We start from the raw sequence: 19718 nt of genomic DNA, 5'->3' as shown, positions 1-19718 counted from the left end.
TTGAAAATAATCAATTCTGATTAAAAAAATTCAATTTTTATTTTCCCCTAAATTCTTTTTAAGATATATCAAATATTTTAAAAAATATTACAAATTTAAAAATATGATTCATAAAAATACTTGGAATCCTTTTATTTTAATTAATAATATGCTAAATAATTATAATAAATATTCGTAATTATTTCAAATAGAAATAAACATTGGATCTTTTAATTTTTATTTTTCTAAAATTTATTGATTTGTTTTTCTTTAATATTATGGTTAAAATTATTTTAAAAGATAAATTATTATTTTTTAATTCGAATTTCCCTTACTATAGTAATTGTTTAAAATCTATTTATTACTAGATTAGTTGTAAAATGAGTGTGATGAGCAAATAAATTTGTTAAAATAAAATAAATATTTTTTTAAAAAATTTTCCGCATCATTTTTTTTTATTTTGAATTTTTCGAAAATTTTCCAATTGAATAAATATTCCTATTTTAGATACTACAATATTTATTTCTTATAATTGAAATTAATGGCTCTAATTAATTCCTAAAATTAATTGTCTTTTGAAATTCAATTTTTAAAAACCTTGATGCTCAAGAATTGATAATTTATTGGAAGAATGAAATAATTTGTAAGAAATAACGAATTTTTTTAATTAAATTAGACAAGATTAATTAAAGAATTGAATTTTCAAAATGAAATATTCCACATTTTCGAAATTAAATTAATATAATTTAATTAATGAATCATTAGAACATTTAATACAAATAATTTTGTTGATATGTTTAATTTCTGATTAATTTTTCATTGACCAATAGTGAATATTTTATTTTAGGAAAAAATTAAGCATTAATAGATCAAAATATTTCAGCATCATTTTGTGCATACCTCCTCGAAAACAAGGCAAGGACTTTCATTTTCCTCCATTTCCTATTCAACTTATACTTCTTCCTCTCATCTTTGGAATTTCTTATGAAAAAAACTCATCCTGTTTTTCTCTCCGTTCTTCTACTTCATGGTAAGTTTTTTCAACTTTCTTCCATATTTTTCATACTCCTCTCTTTCCTCCCTTTCATTTTTCTGTTTCTCAATTCTTTATTCAATTTCATGTTAAGGAACTTTCACCTTCAATTTTTCTTTCATTTGAAACAACTATAGAGAAAAATAATTTATCAATCATGTGCAAGGTAATGCTTTAATTTTATCTTAATGCAAAAATAATTAATTTTGCTATACATGTGCATTGTTTAGAGAATTCATTTGCTCTTTTGAGGCATTTCTCAGATTATTTATTTAATCTATAACATTTTGATATAATTTAATTAATGAATCATTAGAACATTTAATACAAATAATTTTGTTGATATGTTTAATTTCTGATTAATTTTTCATTGACCAATAGTGAATATTTTATTTTAGGAAAAAATTAAGCATTAATAGATCAAAATATTTCAGCATCATTTTGTGCATACCTCCTCGAAAACAAGGCAAGGACTTTCATTTTCCTCCATTTCCTATTCAACTTATACTTCTTCCTCTCATCTTTGGAATTTCTTATGAAAAAAACTCATCCTGTTTTTCTCTCCGTTCGTCTACTTCATGGTAAGTATTTTCAACTTTCTTCCATATTTTTCATACTCCTCTCTTTCCTCTCTTTCATTTTTCTGTTTCTCAATTCTTTATTCAATTTCCTGCTAAGGAACTTTCACCTTCAATTTTTCTTTCATTTGAAACAACTATAGAGAAAAATAATTTATCAATCATGTGCAAGGTAATGCTTTAATTTTATCTTAATGCAAAAATTATTAATTTTGCTATACATGTGCATTGGTTAGAGAATTCATTTGCTCTTTTGAGACATTTCTCACATTATTTCTTTAATCTATAACATTATCTTTCACCCATTCTTTGTGGCATTGTGTTTATCTTATTTTGATTTATTGTTTTTAGAGTTTTATTTCCATTTTTTATTTTATAATTATCCCCCACCACTATATGATCGCAAATTCGCAATATTATAAGTTTATAATTGATTACATTATCCTCTTATTCACCGCTTTTTATTTGTTGTGTAAAATGATTTATTTCATGTTTCGTGATAGAGGTGATCGCGATTTGGTTTTAAAGGAAAAATTCATCCGATCCGATTGTTTCGGTTTTATAATTTAATCACCCAATCTTTTTTTTTTCAAATCCGATCCAATTTTTATCAGTTTGGATTGGATTGGATTTCAGTTTTTCAAAGAAACTAAAAATCTTGAAATACATAACGAAATAGAATTATGTATCATGCTTAACACTAACATCAATACTGTAAGAAATGAATTATGTATGCACCGATATGTTTCACTTTCGCTGAATGAAAAGAAGACATATGTCTCCTAACTTGAAAAGTGTTAAACACATTACTGTAAAGGTTTGGGTATACATGAAATAAAATATTATAAACATGGTTAAATGGGTAATTATGTATGTCAAAATTTAAATAAATAAATACTTTCGGTTTGATTTGGATCGGTTCGATTTAGAACATGGGAACTGAAAACCAATCCGATCCATTAGCAAAATATTGGTTTTTGCGGTTTTCGATTTTTTCAGTTTTTGGTTTTTTGGATCGATTTGAGCGATTTTAATTGGTTTGGTTCGGTTATGAACACCCCTATTTCATGATCTATTATTTACTTATTCATCCATTTTTCATTCACCATTACATATTGTTTCACCCATTTTTTAAATCATGAAGGGGAAAGACAAAAATCCTTCAATTTATCTGCTTGGATTGATAAAATGAATTTTTCCTCCATCGTCCCTGGTAGGCGATGGTTACCAAATGTATGATCGAAGAGCCAAAGACAAAGGGAACGAGTTCAAACTTAAAAGTAATAGTCACATGAAAGTTTATTCAAAAATAAGAGAAGCCTTTGGATCTAAATAATTTTCGTAAATTATCTTTTATTTTGGTTTATTTAATCTGGCAATTTTCTCCTATGATTTGATTTGAGTTTTATTAGAAGTGGGGTTTCATTTTGTTGTTACATGTTTTTTTTTTGTCCTTTGGCCACCAGTCACCACGGAGGAAAATGTGACTAATCTGGCTAGGGATACGGTAGTGATGTCCCTGACCACAAATGTATTATATTTTACCTTAGAAGGGATCGAACCCGAACCAGAAGCCTAGGCGAAATCCCTTAAGGAAATGCACATTCACCAAACATTTTGAATCAAAATATATATATTATAATTAGTGTTATTGCTATGAGTTTAATTTTTATGCACCTTACATCGTCAACCAATCAGATTTTAAGGATGTGAGAAAATCTCTCTTTTTATTTAATTTCATTAATTGATGTGGCACATTCTTGAAATCTGATTGGTTGACCAAAAAAACTTGACACCGTCGGTGCATCATCCTTTTTCTCTATTGCTATTATAAATAGAAACATTGATATGAAAAATAATCAATCAAATATTAATAGTTAAACATGTATTAAAAAATTAATATACTGATTTAATGCATATATAAAAATTTGAGTGAATTTAAGTGTTATAATTTAAAATATTTAATTTTTTTCATATTTAAATAAGTAAAAATTTATAAGTAAAAAGTTGTGGTAGATTAATACACAATTATAACTATTAAGAACATATAGTTGAAACAATTGTTAAAATATATTTATTAAAAAGATACAAAACATAATATTACATGAAATTTAAATTGTAAATAACAAAAGTCACCCGTGCAGGGCACGGGCAATTCCGCTAGTTAATAACTAATTGTAAGAAATTTCAATTACTCAAAATCAAGTTAAATATTAATATTGTTTAAATTTTAATTATTAATCAAAATTTAATTATTTTTATGATAAAAACAATATTAATAAGAAGAAGAAGTAAAATTGTCTTGACATGTACATCGATTACAACATTAATTAGCGGATAATAGTCTTTTATATTTGTTAATAATTGTAAATTTTTTTTAATTTCTCATATACTTTTCTGGTTACAAGAGGAATATCTCATAATTTGAACTAAGATTGAGGATTTTGTAACGCCCCGACTTTTAGGGGTCACAATAGTGACCTATTTAAAAATAAATGCGAAATATGCGAGTAATTTTTTTTTTTTGTTTTATTTTCCTATCCAAGGTAAACATTTCACAACATGCAATGCATTAAACTTAACATAATTAATTACAACTCATAGTGTCATGAACATAGGCCCGAAGGCAAGGTTTACAAGTTTTCAGAAAGCATCAGTAGTTCCAAATATATTACAAGTGAAAGAAGGAAGTAGTCAGCCCAAAATGACCTCCTCCAGACCTCTACGTCCGACTACTCCCAGTGATTCCCATCAACGGAGGACCACACAAAAGTGGCAAGTCGGGAACCTACCCTGCCCTAGAATACTGTCACAACCAGTCAAAACATCAAGCGCCTCATAACAGTAAGCTCTAGCCACCCATATACCAGCCCAATCTCATCGACTCTCATCCTCCTCACTCATGAAGTACGAGTCCTCGTCGGATTGCTCAATAGTCAATAGTAATCATTTCGCTCCGGATCTGCCCTGAATGACAAACCATCACGAACCAATTGATGACCATCTGGTAGTTTGTCGACCGCCCAAACACAAACAGACAAACAAGGCAGTGCGAGGGTTAACTCACAGAAATAATGCATAATACGAGCAGCATATCACAAGATAAAGATATGTATATATATAGCATGTTATACCATAAGTATATTCATAACGTGTTATCATTTTGCAATTTATATTCTTCTAATTTTTCAATCCACCTCAAAAGAGAACCCATAAATCATTCAAACCTAAAACCCCTTCAACCGGAAACCATCCACTAATTGCTTTCATTTTCATTTTGTACAATGGATACATCAGATACCTAGTTCCGAGGTTCAATATTTTAAGCGAAATTATTTAAAGCCTGATAGTAGATCTAGGGTTCCACACTGCAGATGAACCAAAGGATGCGTCGGATCTACAATGGAACTTGCATTGTGTTCCCGTGTTGCTGCCAACTAATGAATCTAAGCATTAAGGAGTACTCACCTCTTGGACCGGGCGAGCCCCTATAGGGGCGATGCCCTAGGGTTGCCCGCCCGTCAGTGGGTCACTTGGCTCATAATCTGGGCCTATCCATACGGACCGGTGAACCCATTAGGAATAGGCCTACACGCGGGGTCCACACCCCCCACACCTATAAATAGGGGACGATTACCAATTGTAAGGGGCTTTTTGGCATTTTCTTAATAATACATGAAATTCAGTTACGCACACTCTCTTTAGTGCAATCTCACCACACTCTAGGTATTACCCTACCTCTCAATGTTCCATGCAGGAACATTTGGCGCCGTCTGTGGGGATCGGTAAACTCTCGATTCCCAACTCGCGTGGATAGGTTGCACGATTGAAACTCCGTGATTGATCGGTCGTCATTTCTTTGTTTTTCGTTGATTTTGAGCGCTTGTTTGATCGCCTGGCATTGATTTAGTTTGATTTGAGCTTCATTGAACCCTAGTCTAATGGAAACCCGTTGAAGAAGGCATCGCGATTCGCCGGAACGACGACGAGTCTCACCTACGCGTCGTACCAGGCAGGTACACTGCGAATCCCCGGTTCTGCACCAGGAAGCGCGGCAGGAACATGTGTTGCCTCCTCTTCCTCCACCACCTCCATCACCTTCACAACACGGAACTCCGATTCCTTCGCCAGATCCATCACTTTCACCACATCAACCTTCTGTGAACGTCATTCAGGGGGAGTGGCGCCAGATGATGCGCAGCATAGGCGACATTCAGCAAAGGAATGCGCACTTACAAGCACAGCTTGATTTCTTCTGACGGGAGCAACAAGATGACGGCGTCCGTGACGCAGACACGGTGGTGGAGTTTCGTCCGTTCTCAACTGAGTTGGAGGAGGTGGCGATACCAGATAACATGAAACGCTAGTTCTAAACTCGTACAGTGGAGATTCGGATCCTAAAGATCATCTCCTGTATTTCAACACAAAGATGGTGATCAGTGCGGCGTCAGATGAAGTGAAATGTAGGATGTTCCCTTCGGCGTTCAAGTCGACGGCGATGGCATGGTTCACAACCTTGCCGCGTGGTTCGATTTCGAATTTCTGGGACTTTTCCTCGAAGTTTTTAGTGCAATTTTCTGCGAATAAAATTCAACAAGTGACAATCAACGATCTGTATAACATTCGCCAACAGGAGGGTGAGTCTTTGAAGAAGTATATGGCGCGTTATAGTGCAGAGTCTGTGAAGGTAGAAGATGTGGAGTCGCGCGCTTGCGCTCTAGCGTTCAAGAACGGTTTGTTGCCTGGTTCGCTGAACAGCAAATTGAGCAGGAAGCCAGCACAATCCATGGCGGAAGTGCGCGCTCAGGATAGTACGTATATCCTAGATGAAGAAGATGATGCATTCAAGCGCAAGCGCACAAGAATGGAAAGAGATGGGGCGCCGACTAAACATTCGCGAAAGGAGAAGTACAATGGTGAGGGAGGCGAAGGAAGTCGTCGCACGGAAGAAAAGAGAAAGTCGGAGACAAAGCAAACTAGAGAGCAGTTGTATCCGCCGAGGGAAGATTATGAGCGCCGTCGTCCTTGGAAGATTATGAGACAGATATGGTGCTTAACACAAATCCTACAAATATGTTCCGCGAGGCCAAGTTGACGAGTTTAGTCGATGAACCTGAGGCGCCAATGCACCAACCGCGGGGTACGGATCCGAACAAGTGGTGTGAGTATCACCGTTTGATAGGGCACGACACGGACAATTGCTGGTCTTTGAAGCGCGAAATCAAGAAGTTGGTCAAGGCAGGGCATTTCACGCGATATGGTCAGAAGGACGATCGCCAACGTGATGACCGTCAGTATGACGATCGCAAGCGCGATGAGCATCGATACGACGATCGCCAGCGTGATGTCATAGAGAAGCTGAGCGGAGACATGAAGATTGCCGAAAGGATCAAGCGGTAGAACAAAAAAAGGAAACGCAAGCAGTCACGGAACGAAGTGCTGGGAAGTAATATACGCACGACTTGGGACCGCTAGCAGGCACCATAAACACGATTGCCGGATATTTTGGCGGTGGGGGAGACACTTAGACAGCAAGAAAGCGGCATGTGCACACGGTAAACTCTGTCCATGAGATCCCTTTTGGATTTGAGCATCTAGATATTACGATCTCGATGGCAGATTTTGAAGGAGTTAAGCCTCACAAGGAAGATCCGATAGTAGTACAGTTGAGGGTGAATAGCTTTAATGTCAGGCGCGTGCTTTTGGATCAGGGAAGCTCAGCTGACATCATTTACGGCGACGCATTTGACAAGCTGGGACTATCCGACAGTGATTTAACGCCGTATACGGGAACATTGGTAGGTTTCGCTGGCGAACAGGTCATGGTGCGTGGCTACCTTGACTTGGATACAATTTTTGGCGAGGAAGAGAATGTGAGGATCCTGAGAGTCAGGTACCTCGTGTTGCAAGTTGTGGCTTCGTATAATGTGATCATTGGGAGACATACTTTGAATCGACTTTGGGCCGTCATTTCGACGGTACATTTGGCAGTTAAGTATCCGTTGAGAAATGAAAGATTGGAAAAATCAAAGTTGACCAGAAAAGGGCGAGAGAATGTTACAACAATTTCCTGGACTTGTATGGTAAGAAAAGCGCGGTGGTGGGCCACTGATGCTATGAGATTGAAACCCCGAACGAAAATTTTGATCCAAGGGGCAAGGGGCGTTTGAACAGGCCTACCCCGATTGAAGAAACCAAGGCTTTGAAGTTCGGTGAGAGAGTGTTGAAGATAGGAACCAAGCTCACCAGCGGGCTAGAGGAACGTTTGGAGAAACTATTGGGAGAAAACCTGGATCCCTTTGCGTGGAGCTGCAAAGACATGCCTGGAATCGACCCCAATTTTATTTGTCACAGACTTGCTTTAAATTCAAGCGCCAAGCCAGTTTCCCAACTTCGTCGCCGCATGGGGGGTGACAAGAGAAAGGCGGCACAGCAAGAAGTTGACAAGCTTTTGGCGGCTGAGTTCATCAAGGAAGTCAAATACCCGACGTGGTTGGCAAACATTGTCATGGTAAAGAAGGCGAGCGGCAAATGGCGAATGTGCGTAGATTACACTGACCTGAACAAGGCGTGCCCAAAAGATTCTTACCCCCTCCCAAGCATCGACAAGCTGGTCGATGGCGCTTCCGGAAACGAGCTGCTCAGTTTGATGGACGCAATTTCTCGATATCATCAAATCTGCATGCACCCATCAGATGAAGATAAAACGACCTTCATGACAGTTAGGGTCAATTACTTTTACCGCACTATGCCATTTGGATTGAAAAACATCGGTGCCACCTATCAAAGATTGATGGACATGGTCTTCGCTAAACAAGTCGGGAGAAACATGGAGGTTTACGTTGATGATATGATAGTGAAATCTGTTTTGGGAGAGAACCACCATCAGAACCTCTCAGAGGCGTTCGGAGAAATCCGTAAGCATAATATGCGGCTTAAAACAGAGAAGTGCTCGTTCGGTATTCAAGGCAAAAAAATTTTAAGCTTCATGAAGTGATGAAGAGTCCAGCAACGGCGAAAGAAGTGCAACATTTGACGGGTCGCGTGGCGGCTTTGTCAAGGTTCCTCCCACGTTCAGGTGATAGGTCATCACCTTTTTTCAAATGTCTCAGGAAGAACGCAACATTTGAATGGACGACGAAGTGTGAAGAGGCGTTCGCCCACCTCAAGGAGATCTTATCCACCCCGCCCATCCTTTCAAAACCCGAACAAGGCTTTCCCCTTCACTTGTATTTTTCCATAAGTGACAACGCCATCAGTTATGTTATTTTGCAGGAAATAAACAGTGAGCAAAAGATAATTTACTTTGTAAGCCACACCCTTCAGGGCGCGGAAGTCAGATACCAAAAGATTGAGAAGGCTGCACTGGAGGTTCTAGTGACCGCTCGACGTTTGAGGCCTTATTTCCAGAGTTTCCCAGTGAAGGTGCATACCGATCTGCCTTTAAGGCAAGTTTTTCAAAAACCTGACCTGTCAGGAAGGCTAGTTGCGTGGTCTGTGGAGTTGTCAGAGAACGGGTTGCAGTATGACAAGCGCGGGACGATGAGTGCCCAATCGTTGGCTGATTTTGTAGTTGAGCTGACTCCTGATTCTGGCGAGAAAGTAAACACTTAGTGGACTTTGTTTGGGGATGTGTCTTCCAACAGTAACGGAAGCGACGCGAGAGTCACGCTAGAGGGACTAGGGGAGTTGACTTTGGAGCAATCCTTGAAGTTTGAATTCCAGGCTACAAACAACCAGGCGGAGTACGAGGCGCTGATCGTCGTACTCAAATTGGCAATTGAGATTAAGATTGAAAGTTTGCACATTAGGACGGACTCGCAGCTGGTGGCGAGCTAGGTGACAGGAGCCTTTCGGGTGAAAGAGCCTAACTTGATCAGATACTTAAAACGAGTGAGATACTTAATGACTCGTATTCAGGAGGTAACTGAGGAGTTTGTTCCTCGAACGCAGAACCAACGGGCAGACGCCCTGGCTAAGTTAGCAAGCACAAGCAAGCCCGACAACAATCGTAGTGTGATACAAGAGACGTTGGCGTTTCCGAGTATCGAGGGGGAGTTGGTAGGTTGCGTGAACAAGGGAGCCACTTGGATGGGACCCATTCTGATCATCCTCGCCGGGGAACCCGCGGAAGTTGAGAAGTACACAAAAGAACAAAGGAGGGAAGCCAGTCACTATACGCTCATCGACGACGATCTGTTCCGTCGGGGTTTTTCATCGCCTTTACTGAGATGTTTGACGCCAGAGAAATATGAGGCGGTCATGTCGGAAGTTCATGAAGGGGTCTGTGCAAGTCATATAGGAGGAAGGTCACTGGCGTGTAAAGTTCTGAGAGCAGGGTTCTACTGGCCGACACTAAGGAGGGACTGCATGAACTTTGTAAAGAAATGCGAGAAATGTCAAGTGTTTGCAGATTTGCCAAAAGCGCCGCCAGAGCAGTTGGCAACTATAAGTGCCCCATGGTCGTTCGCCATGTGGGGAGCGGACTTGGTTGGACCTTTTCCTGTCGCCAGGTCCCAGATGAAGTTCATTCTAGTAGCGGTGGATTATTTTACCAAGTGGATTGAGGCGGAACCGCTTGCTAAAATCACTTCTGCAAAAATTATTAATTTTTACTGGCGACGTATTGTTTGTAGGTTTGGAGTACCAAGGGCGATAGTATCTGATAATGGAACCCAGTTTACGAGCAAGCAAACGAGGGAATTTTGCAAAGAGATGGGAATCCAGATGAGGTTCGCCTCGGTGGAGCACCCACAAACAAACGGGCAAGTGGAGTCAGCAAACAAGGTAATCCTGCGAGGTTTAAAGCGGCGACAAAAGGAAGCCGACGGGGCATGGTTGGACGAGCTTCCAGTGGTTATGTGGTCCTACAATACAACTGAACAATCAAGTACGAGAGAAACGCCATTTAGAATGACTTATGGAGCACGCCATGCTCGCGGTTGAGATTGACAACTCTTCTTGGTGATCTGAGCCATTCTTGGAGGGCGAAAACCAGGCAAATATGGCGATGGAGCTCGATTTGTTGTCTGAAACTCAAGAAGAAGCCCACGTGCGCGAGGCGGCGATGAAGCAACGGGCGGCGACGAAGTATGATTCGAAGGTTCGCCCCAGAGCAATGCAAATAGGGGATCTGGTTCTTAAATGGCGAACATGTACTGTAGAAAACAAGCTGAGCCAAAACTGGGCAGGACCCTACAGAATTGCAGAAGTCTTGGGCAAGGGAGCTTACCATCTCGAGGAGCTAAATGGAAGGCGAGTACCGCGGTCGTGGAACGCTGCAAGCCTCCGCCATTACTACAGTTAAGCTGGGAGCGGAAAGAAAGAAGATATTGTATTCTCCAAAGTAGGGATGGCAATGGGTAGGGTACTATAGTACCCATCCCCATACCCGCGTTTTAAAAAATTACCCGTACCCGTCCCCATAGCAACTTGAATACCCGTCCCCGTACCCGTGCCCATTACCCGTAATTTAGCTAACCAAAATATATTTTTCACTAATTTTTGTTAATAGAAAACAAAAAATACAACTAACTTTTTAAATAAAAAACACTAATATAAATACAAAAGATTATCTACGTAACAAATAAAATCATTCAAATAAGAATATATTTTTTTAGAACGAATAAGCAAGTTGTAGGTTATTAACTTACTAATTTTAAAATAAGTGGGAGTAAATTAGCAATGATTATGAATACTTTAAATAGTCACCTATTTTCTAAAATAATTAAGTTTGAAAGCTATAGCTTAAGTTAATTTGTTCATATAATAATAATAATAATAATAATAATAATAATAATAATAATAATAATAATATGTGTGTGCGGGTATGGGGCGGGTTGGGTACTATAATGGGGCGGGTTGGGTACTATAGTACCCATACCCGCACCCATACCCATTACTTTTTGCGGGTAATTACCCATACCCAACCCCATACCCATCTAGCGGGTTTTTACCCTACCCATAGTGGGTATTTTTTGCGGGTACCCTATGGGTCCGAGACCCATTGCCATCCCTACTCCAAAGAAAGTTAAATAAAGACGCACTCTTTTTCTCCCAAAGTGGAGTTTTTTCACGAGGCGCCAAGACAATGTAATAACAAGTTGATCTATAAATGAAGAAGCATTTTCAGAAATTCTCATGATTAAAATCACCAAATTAAAATGCTGAGTTACGAAGGTTATTAGGTTGGACAAGCTTGATCCCCAAAAGGGCTTGCTGGAACCCTGAAGGCGGCGATTCCATCATGATCTTTGACGTCTGGGAATCGCCCCGGAAAGTCCATAGTAATCGCTGGATCCTTTGACGATGTGGAGGGTAAGTCTCCCCAGAATACAGGCAAGCGCCACTGACTAGGCAAAAGTCTTAGGCCACCCAATTGGCCATTGGGACCCAAGCATCGTAAGCCTCGAGCGGGCAAAGCCCCGGGCGAAGTCCTCAAGAATAGAGGCCGCTTTTCCTTTTTAGGGAAGGTGTTTTAAAAAGCCTTGGCAGGGATAAACCAAGCACGAATTCCTAGTCAAAATTTTACACACTTAAATCGTTAAACGTAATTCAGTTCAAAAATGATGCGTGAAATAATAGCGCAAGTAATAAGGTCGGTGAATGAATAAGGCGGAAGGTGGGCAATTTGTCACTCGTATAGTTATAAAAGGGGGGGCGCATGCTAAAACGAAGGGCGAAAGCACAATAACTTAAGGAAAAGAAAAATGCATAAAAGCTCAAGGGGCAAGTCAGTTACATAAAGGCCCTAGAGGGCAAGGCCAAAAGAGGCGGAATAAAACAAAGTTCAACATGGCGAAGGTAAAGTACTAAGAACTAATTGTCTTCATTTTCTTCTTCGTCCTTCAACCCAAAGATTTGGTTCCATCCTTGGAGGATCATCTGGTCCGATCAGCCCAACGTCCATTATTTCCTTCAACATTCTCATGGGGCTCAAATATATGTTCGAGAAGAGCCATTGAGCTTGGTCCTTGCCGAGATAAAAGCCTTCTTCGCGTTGCTCCAAGGCGTCATCCGCGACTGACTCCCTCGCCTTAACGACTTTCTCTTTTCCTCAGCAAATTATTTTTTCTTTTCCTCGAGCTCCGCCATCAGTGACCTCAGTTCCTGGGCCTTCAAAGCAAATGCCTCATCCTTGGCCGCCAGTGCCGACTGGGCCACTTGCTTTGCTTCCTTCATTTCTTCCTCAAGATCCTCGATCCTCCTGGCCCGGCGAACAAGCTCAACCCGCGCCTCGAATAGATCGTTGGCGATCGTCACAAGTTTTTTGTCAATGGCGATCTTGTCCCTCGCCGCTTCGGTCAAGACATTGTCTAGGCACTCGTCGCACTTAGCGTGTTCCGCCTGGAGCGTGGTGTAGTCGGCTTGGAGCTTTTCTCCTTCAGCAGATGAAGCCCCAAACTTTCGGAAAGCGTGGGAGAAGATACACCCAGCATGCAAGAGCGACGCCACGCATTCTTGCCCTGCGTCATCGATCCCTTTGCCAAAGACTTCTTTTTCCAAGTAATCATGGTTGATACCGAAAAGCAAAAACTCCACGGGGTCGGTGGCGTCGCGCATTATGGGGGAGGGATAAGAGGAACTTCTTTCTCCTTCTCAACCAAGTTAGGATGAGCTTCTTTCTCGGCCAAGTCAGAATGGCCTTCTTTTTCCCCTAAGCTGGTTTGGCTTTCTTTTTCGCCAGTCCCTTGGTGAACGGGACCGGAATTTCCGGAAGCTTGGTGAGATGTCAGAGTTGTCGGTGTATGATGAGTTGGAGGTGGCGATGATTGGCGAGGAGGGGACTTTGGAGTCGAAGTCTTCTCCCCTTGGCGGTTGGCAGTGTCTAGAATCGGCTTGGAAGGTCTTGTTGTCCTCTGTTGGTTCCTCTGCAAGTGTACATAATCTACCCGGTTTTAATTTATCGAACCACAGGGAATTGGTATGCGAATTTAGCATAAAGTTCAAGTTCGAGGTTGGAAAACAAGTAAAATTCAGTTTTAAAGGTTGATTGTTTCTTGAGTTATGTAAAAAGAACAAGTGAACGAATAATAAAGCGTGTAAAATTCAGAGATGGGAGTGCCTTGGGTTCTTGCTCAACTAATTCAGTTTTAGCAAACCTTTCATACTCACAAAGTTCGGGGTCTCTCCTTGATGTTCTAGCCTAATTAGTCATCTAATGATGTCTCGCATAGACAACCCTCTCTAGTCAAAAGATAGGCACAATTCCTTGACAACCCAAACATTTGCTAGAAGCACTAAGCATGCAATTCATGCCAACAAACCCCAACCCTTCCTCTATTCCTAGTAGCAAGCATAGAAGAGGTAATCCCACAACAAGTCTCAATTCTATAACAAACTTCCGTTATAATTATAGAAAAGCAAAAAGCTAGCATGCATTCAAGCTTAAAAGATAAAGCATAGGACTGGGATTCAAGGGTTTACTCGGAACAACATGAATGGAAAAGGAATGATAGCTAAAACATCAAAAGTCTTACAAAGAACCCAAAACAAAAGGGATTTTAGCTAAGCATGCCTATGAAATCCATACAAGAAAAGAAAGGCAAAACCTGGAACATAGGACTTGGAGAAAGCTCCTCAAGCTCCAGCACTAAAACCCTTACTTCTAACTATTTAAAATATGAGAAAATGACAAGAGATTCCAAGAGAAATCACAAAAATCCTATTTATAGGCAAAAGGGGCGAGTTTTCTGCTGTGTCGGGCGCTCAGGCGCCAGTGTCGGGCGCTCAAGCGCCAGCATCAGAAATCAGCACCAAAAGTTAATGCCTCTCTGGCGCTCAGGCGCCTATGTGGGGCGCTTGAGCGCCCCAACTCGCCTAGAAAACCTTTAATCTTCAATTTAACTCCATTTTAATGCTCGCATAGACTTTCCATCTTCAGCTGATCCAACCTGAAAAACTTAATGCACAAGCTAGGTAATTTGGGGTTTTTGAATGGCGGGCGCCTTCAATAACCTTGGAGCAATCAAGGATTTAGAGTTGGACAAAGAAGCTAATGAGGGTCTTGTCCTCAGCTGTCAGTGAATCTACTGGAGGGCCGACGATCCTGTTTGGTTTGTTGGTCAAGTAGAAAGGGAAACAGGCGGTTCCGTCCCTCAAAGTAAAAAGCTCAGTGTAGGCTTGGTGAATCGCCACCATAAAGTACTTCCGGGAGAAGCTGGTTTTGGCGTTACTCTTAAAGGGGTTCAAGCACTTACGACCTGTGCGCGCCTTTAGAGAGATCCAACCTCGAGCCTTCAAGGATTTGGCGTCAACATCATATAAGTAGAAGAAGTGAACAGGCAGTGGTGTGATTTGGATGGCATCGCACAAAATCTCGAAGCACCGCATGAACGCTCAAGCGTTGGGGTGCAGTTGACACGGGGCCACATTGATATCGGCTAGGACGTCGCAGAAGAAATGCGATAAAGTAAACTTAATTCCCACTTCCGTGAATAAATACTCATACGTATAAAAAACGTGATAGTGAGCTATGTCGCCATCAACTTTATGAAGCCAGAGGCGGTCCTCTTCCTTACAGGCCGCGACACGAAGCTTTTCATTTAGATCGTCCTCGTAGCATAGACCATCGACCGCCTCGATGAGGACGATCACCATGTCCCGAGTAGTGTAATCCAAGGGCGGGTCAATCACCGCTTGAGGCGGGCCACTTGAACAGGAGTAGGGAGCGCCGCAAAGGTTCTCCGACGGAAGGCAGCAACCTCAGAGGGCTCAAGGGGAAGCCCGCCGGCAGCGGAGGAGTCTGGCATGGAGGGATTCTGGGAGGAGGATGCGGTTTGAAGTTTGGGGGACATTGCAGGGGAAGGGGAAAAAATGGGAAGCTACTCAAGAGAAAAAGGCAATGTGATGACCCGGATTTTGTCCTTGTTTTTAGGAATTTTCCTTGCTTCTTTTGAGTCCTTTTGTTGAGTCTCATGTAGTGTTTCATGCATTCTCATGCATTTTTACTTTTATTTGTGCATTTGCATTGGTTTAGTAATTTTGTAGTTTTTTAAGGGTTTTAGTTGCATTTTATTAGAGTTTAGGAGTCTTAGGTAATTTCCACTTATTTTGGAGCCTTTGTGAAAAACTAACCTTTGAGTTTCTAGATATTTCCCTAGCTTTGTCTTTAAGTTTTCAGGTTGTAACAGCTGAAGAGGGAAGGTCTAGAGGCTTGGAGACATGAAGAAGGCATCAAAGTGGAGTTAAAATGAAGTTCAAGGGGTTTTTTGGCGAGCAAGGGCGCTCAGGCGCCCCCAGTCTGGCGCCTGAGCGCCAATTAAGCTTTGCCAGAATTTGAGTCTGCCGCTTGAGCGCCCTGGGCCAGCACTTGAGCGCTCCCATGGCAGAAACTTTCTGTTTCTAGAGCGCTCAAGCATGCATTGCCAATGCTTGAGCGCCCAGACTCGACCCTTTTGCCTATAAATATGATTCTAGTCATTTTCTCTTGTATATTTTCATACTTTGTAAAATTCAGAGGTAGAGGATCATCTAGGAGAGTGAGAGAGGGCTTTCAAGCTTGTAATTCAAGAGCCATGCTTGGCTAATCTCTTCTATTGCTTTGGTTTTCTTGTAAGACTTTTCATCTTTAAGTTATAATCTTAAGTTCTTTCCCACATGATCTTCTTCTTCCCTTGAATCTCATTTTCTGAATTTCAATCTAAGCTTGTATGCATGCTTGCTTTATGCTTTTCTATAATCAGAACAGAAGTTTGTTATAGATCAGGGAACCGATTTGGGATTACCTCGTCTACCTTGGCTACTAGGAGTAGAGGAAGGGTTGTGGTTTGTTGGCCTGAACTTTGTAATCTTTATGCTTCAAACAAATGTTTAAGTACACAAGGAATTGGGCTTATCTTTTGGTTTGAAAGCATTATCTATGCGAGGCATCGATAGGTAGTTGCTTAGGCTTTAACATCAAGGAGATATTCATGAGTTCATGTGCAGGGGGTAGAAGAAAGGGAAGGAGGCAGCGGCGCCGAAACGGAATACGCCGGAGGATTGCTCAAGGAAATCTGAGAAGGAAGGAGTTTGGAAAGTGAGAAATGGTGGAGAAGTAGGGTTTTTATAGGCCTGGGGTGACAGTTGGCATGGAGGAGTGCGTGGTTGCGTGGGGGCAATGGGGATACATGTCTCATAATTGTAGGAGAAATGATTACCTTGGGAAGAGCAGGCGGCACATTAATGGGAATGAATGCGCGTGATTGATGGAACATGATTGACGAAAGCCTTTCCGACTTCAGCCCTCAAGTGACGTATGATGAATTTGAAAGGACAGTGTCCATTGGGAGCCCTTGATCGCCACAACCGTCGATCTGGTTTCTTGATCGCCTCCGGATTTGATTCCCTGTGATCGCCTCTCGCCATCGTATCTCTTGTGGACTTGTGGCATCGTGAATTTAGGACTTTGTATTGGCAATGTGATTGAAACGCCATGTTGGGGACCTATAATAAGCGAATTTTTTAGAATTAGGTTAGGCTTAGGAGATGGTTAAGTTCTTTAAAGACACGCTCGACTTTCGTGCCTCAAGCCTGGTGTCTTGTGGACTTCTGGACCGGGCGAGCCCCTATAGGGGCGACGCCCTAGGGTTGCCCGCCCGTCGGCGGGTCACTTGGCTCATAATCTGGGCCTATCCATACAGACCGGTGAACCCATTAGGAAAAGGCCTACACGCGGGGCCCACGCCCCCACACCTATAAATAGGGGACGGTTACCGATTGTAAGGGGCTTATTGACATTTTCTCAATAATACATGAAATTCAGTTACCCACTCTCTCTCTAATCTCTCTCTCTAGTGCAATCTCACCACACTCTAGGTACTACCTTACCTCTCAATGTTCCATGCAAGAACACCTCTTTGTCATAAAGCTTTTCACCTTTTTGAACAGGGGTGGAAGCAAGTAAATGTAAAAGAAAATATTGTTTTTCAGAAAGCAAAAAAAAAAATACAAAATCAATGAAGCCATATTACTGTTTTTGCTCAATCTGGTGTTCAATTAATTGGCCAAGCAAAGTGTTGTGGTAGAGAAGTACAAGAGGGACAAAGGAATGATAAAAATATTAAGCTAACTTAGTCTCAGAGCTAGCATAATTATAAAGCCAACATAGTTGAATAGCAGTATCAAGTGCACCAAAAGCCAACTAGTAAAAACATGGTTGATCCCTCCAAAATTGTCAAATCATGAATCTAAACAAACTAGTTACTGCAATGGTGTCAAATCATAAATCTAAAACAACTAGCTACTGCAATGGTTGACCTTTAATCTGAAACTTGTATGTCATAGTTAGCATGTGCTTATTGTAGTCAAAATTTTGTAATCAAATGAAGCACATTAACTAGAATTTGCATCCAAATTTCGTCACTCAATTGATATACTATGATTGCTTCGTTTACAAAAGTGTGATGCTTATTTCTTAATTCATCACAATTCATCATCAATTTCTGATAGAAATTGATGGTATTCCAACTTGTCTGTATCACTTTTAACAGAACCACAACAAAACCTCATCAAAACCGAAATCGCAGAAAACACAAACTCAAGCAATCATAGAGCAACGATTTCAATAAAACCTAAAATCAAACTAAAATTGTTCCAAACCAGGAGTACCTTTTGTTTGCGAGAGGAACAGAGTGAACTCACGAAATGGACCTTGGAGCTTCGATGGAGTGCGAGACAGAGAGAGAGAGAGAGACAGAAGGATCTTGGAGCTTCGATGGAGTGCGAGAGAGAAAGAGAGACAGACCCTGCGAGCTTCGATGGAGTGCGAGAGAGACCAACCCTGCGACCATCGATGGAGTGCGAGAGAGAGAGAGAGAGAGAGAGAGAGAGAGAGAGAGAGAGACGAACCCTGTGAGCTTCCATGGAGTGCGAGAGAGAACCCTGCGAGCTTCGTCTACGTCTTCGCGAGCTCTGGTTCTCGATCTAGATTCTAGAGAATCTGCAAGCTTCCACAGACTTCCCTATTCTTTCCATTTCATCTGATTTTCATTTTGAGTTTTTTTTTTTAAATTTTAAAAAACTTTGAGCAACACTCATCAAATGTTAAGCTATGTAATTTACAATATTAACATGGCAAAATTGTTGCTATATGAATTTTAAGGGAACAATTGTCTTATGTTAGGATATGAGTGTTTCATAAAATACACTGATGACCCTAGTTTAGTAGTGTTTTTAGGGTCATTTCCTAGTTTGTTTCGAGTCTTTTTGTTGAGTCTCATGTAGTGTTTCATGCTTTGTCATGCATTTTTATCTTTCTTTGTGTTTTTATTTTGTTTTTGTATTTTTGTAGTTTTATAAGGACCTTTCGTGCATTTTGATTAGCTAGAGGACTTGCATATCTTTTCTATTTTAATTGAAGGTGCTCCTTGCTAATTAACTCTTTGAAGCTTCTAGATATCTCTTTTACTTTGTGCCTAAGTTACCAGGTCTGAAACTGATGGATGAGGAAGGCCAAGAAGATTGGAATTGAAGGTGGGCTTAAAGAGGCTTGAAGAGGAGTTACAAGGAGCTGAAAAGTCTGTTCCAGTGAAGCTTGAGCGCCTAGGCGCTGGGAATTGGTGCCTAGGCGCTAGTACAATTTCCTGAAGCTTTTGGAATTGGCGCCTAGGCGCCAGACACCTCCAGAGAGCATGTTTCTGGGCTGGAATTGGCGCTCAGGCGCTCTGAATTGGCGCCTGAGCGCCCAGACTCGACTGTTTTGGCTATAAATTGGTTTTTAGACATTTCTCTTGTAACCTTTTGTCATTTTATCATATTTTAATAAGTTAGAAGAGAGGGTTTGAGTTCTGGAGCTTGAGGAGCTTTCTCTAAGCCCTATGTTTCAGGTTTCATCTTTATCTTCTTGTATGGATTCTATAGCCATGCTTGGCTAAACCCCTTTTGCTTTGGGTTCTTTGTAAGACTTATGATGTTTTAATCTTAATTCCTATTTCTATTCATGATTCCTCTGAGTAAACCCTTGAATCCCATATCCATGCTTTGTGTTTCAAGTTAGAACATGTGCTAGCTTTATACTTTTCTATAATAGAACGGAAGTTTGTTATAGATTAGGGACTTGTTGTGGGATTACCTCTTCTATACTTGCTACTAGGAATAGAGGAAGGGTTGGGGTTTGTTGGCCTGAATTGCATGCTTAATGCCTTTAG

General features: G+C 40.8%; 1 long non-coding RNA gene across 1 annotated transcript; it reads right to left on the bottom strand.

The window, feature by feature from the left end:
• Positions 1-4143: 4143 nt before the first annotated feature.
• Positions 4144-18650, bottom strand: LOC130738283 (uncharacterized). Its single transcript, XR_009019315.1, has 2 exons — positions 18181-18650; positions 4144-4594 (listed from the first exon to the last, which is right to left on the bottom strand). It is a non-coding gene; the product is annotated as an uncharacterized LOC130738283 (long non-coding RNA).
• Between the last annotated feature and the right edge of the window lie 1068 nt (positions 18651-19718).

This window comes from Lotus japonicus, chromosome 2, assembly GCF_012489685.1.
Source record: "Lotus japonicus ecotype B-129 chromosome 2, LjGifu_v1.2".
Classification (NCBI taxonomy): domain Eukaryota; kingdom Viridiplantae; phylum Streptophyta; class Magnoliopsida; order Fabales; family Fabaceae; genus Lotus; species Lotus japonicus.
Note: the sequence above shows the minus strand (reverse complement) of the source record. Positions and strands in the feature narration are given on the sequence as shown.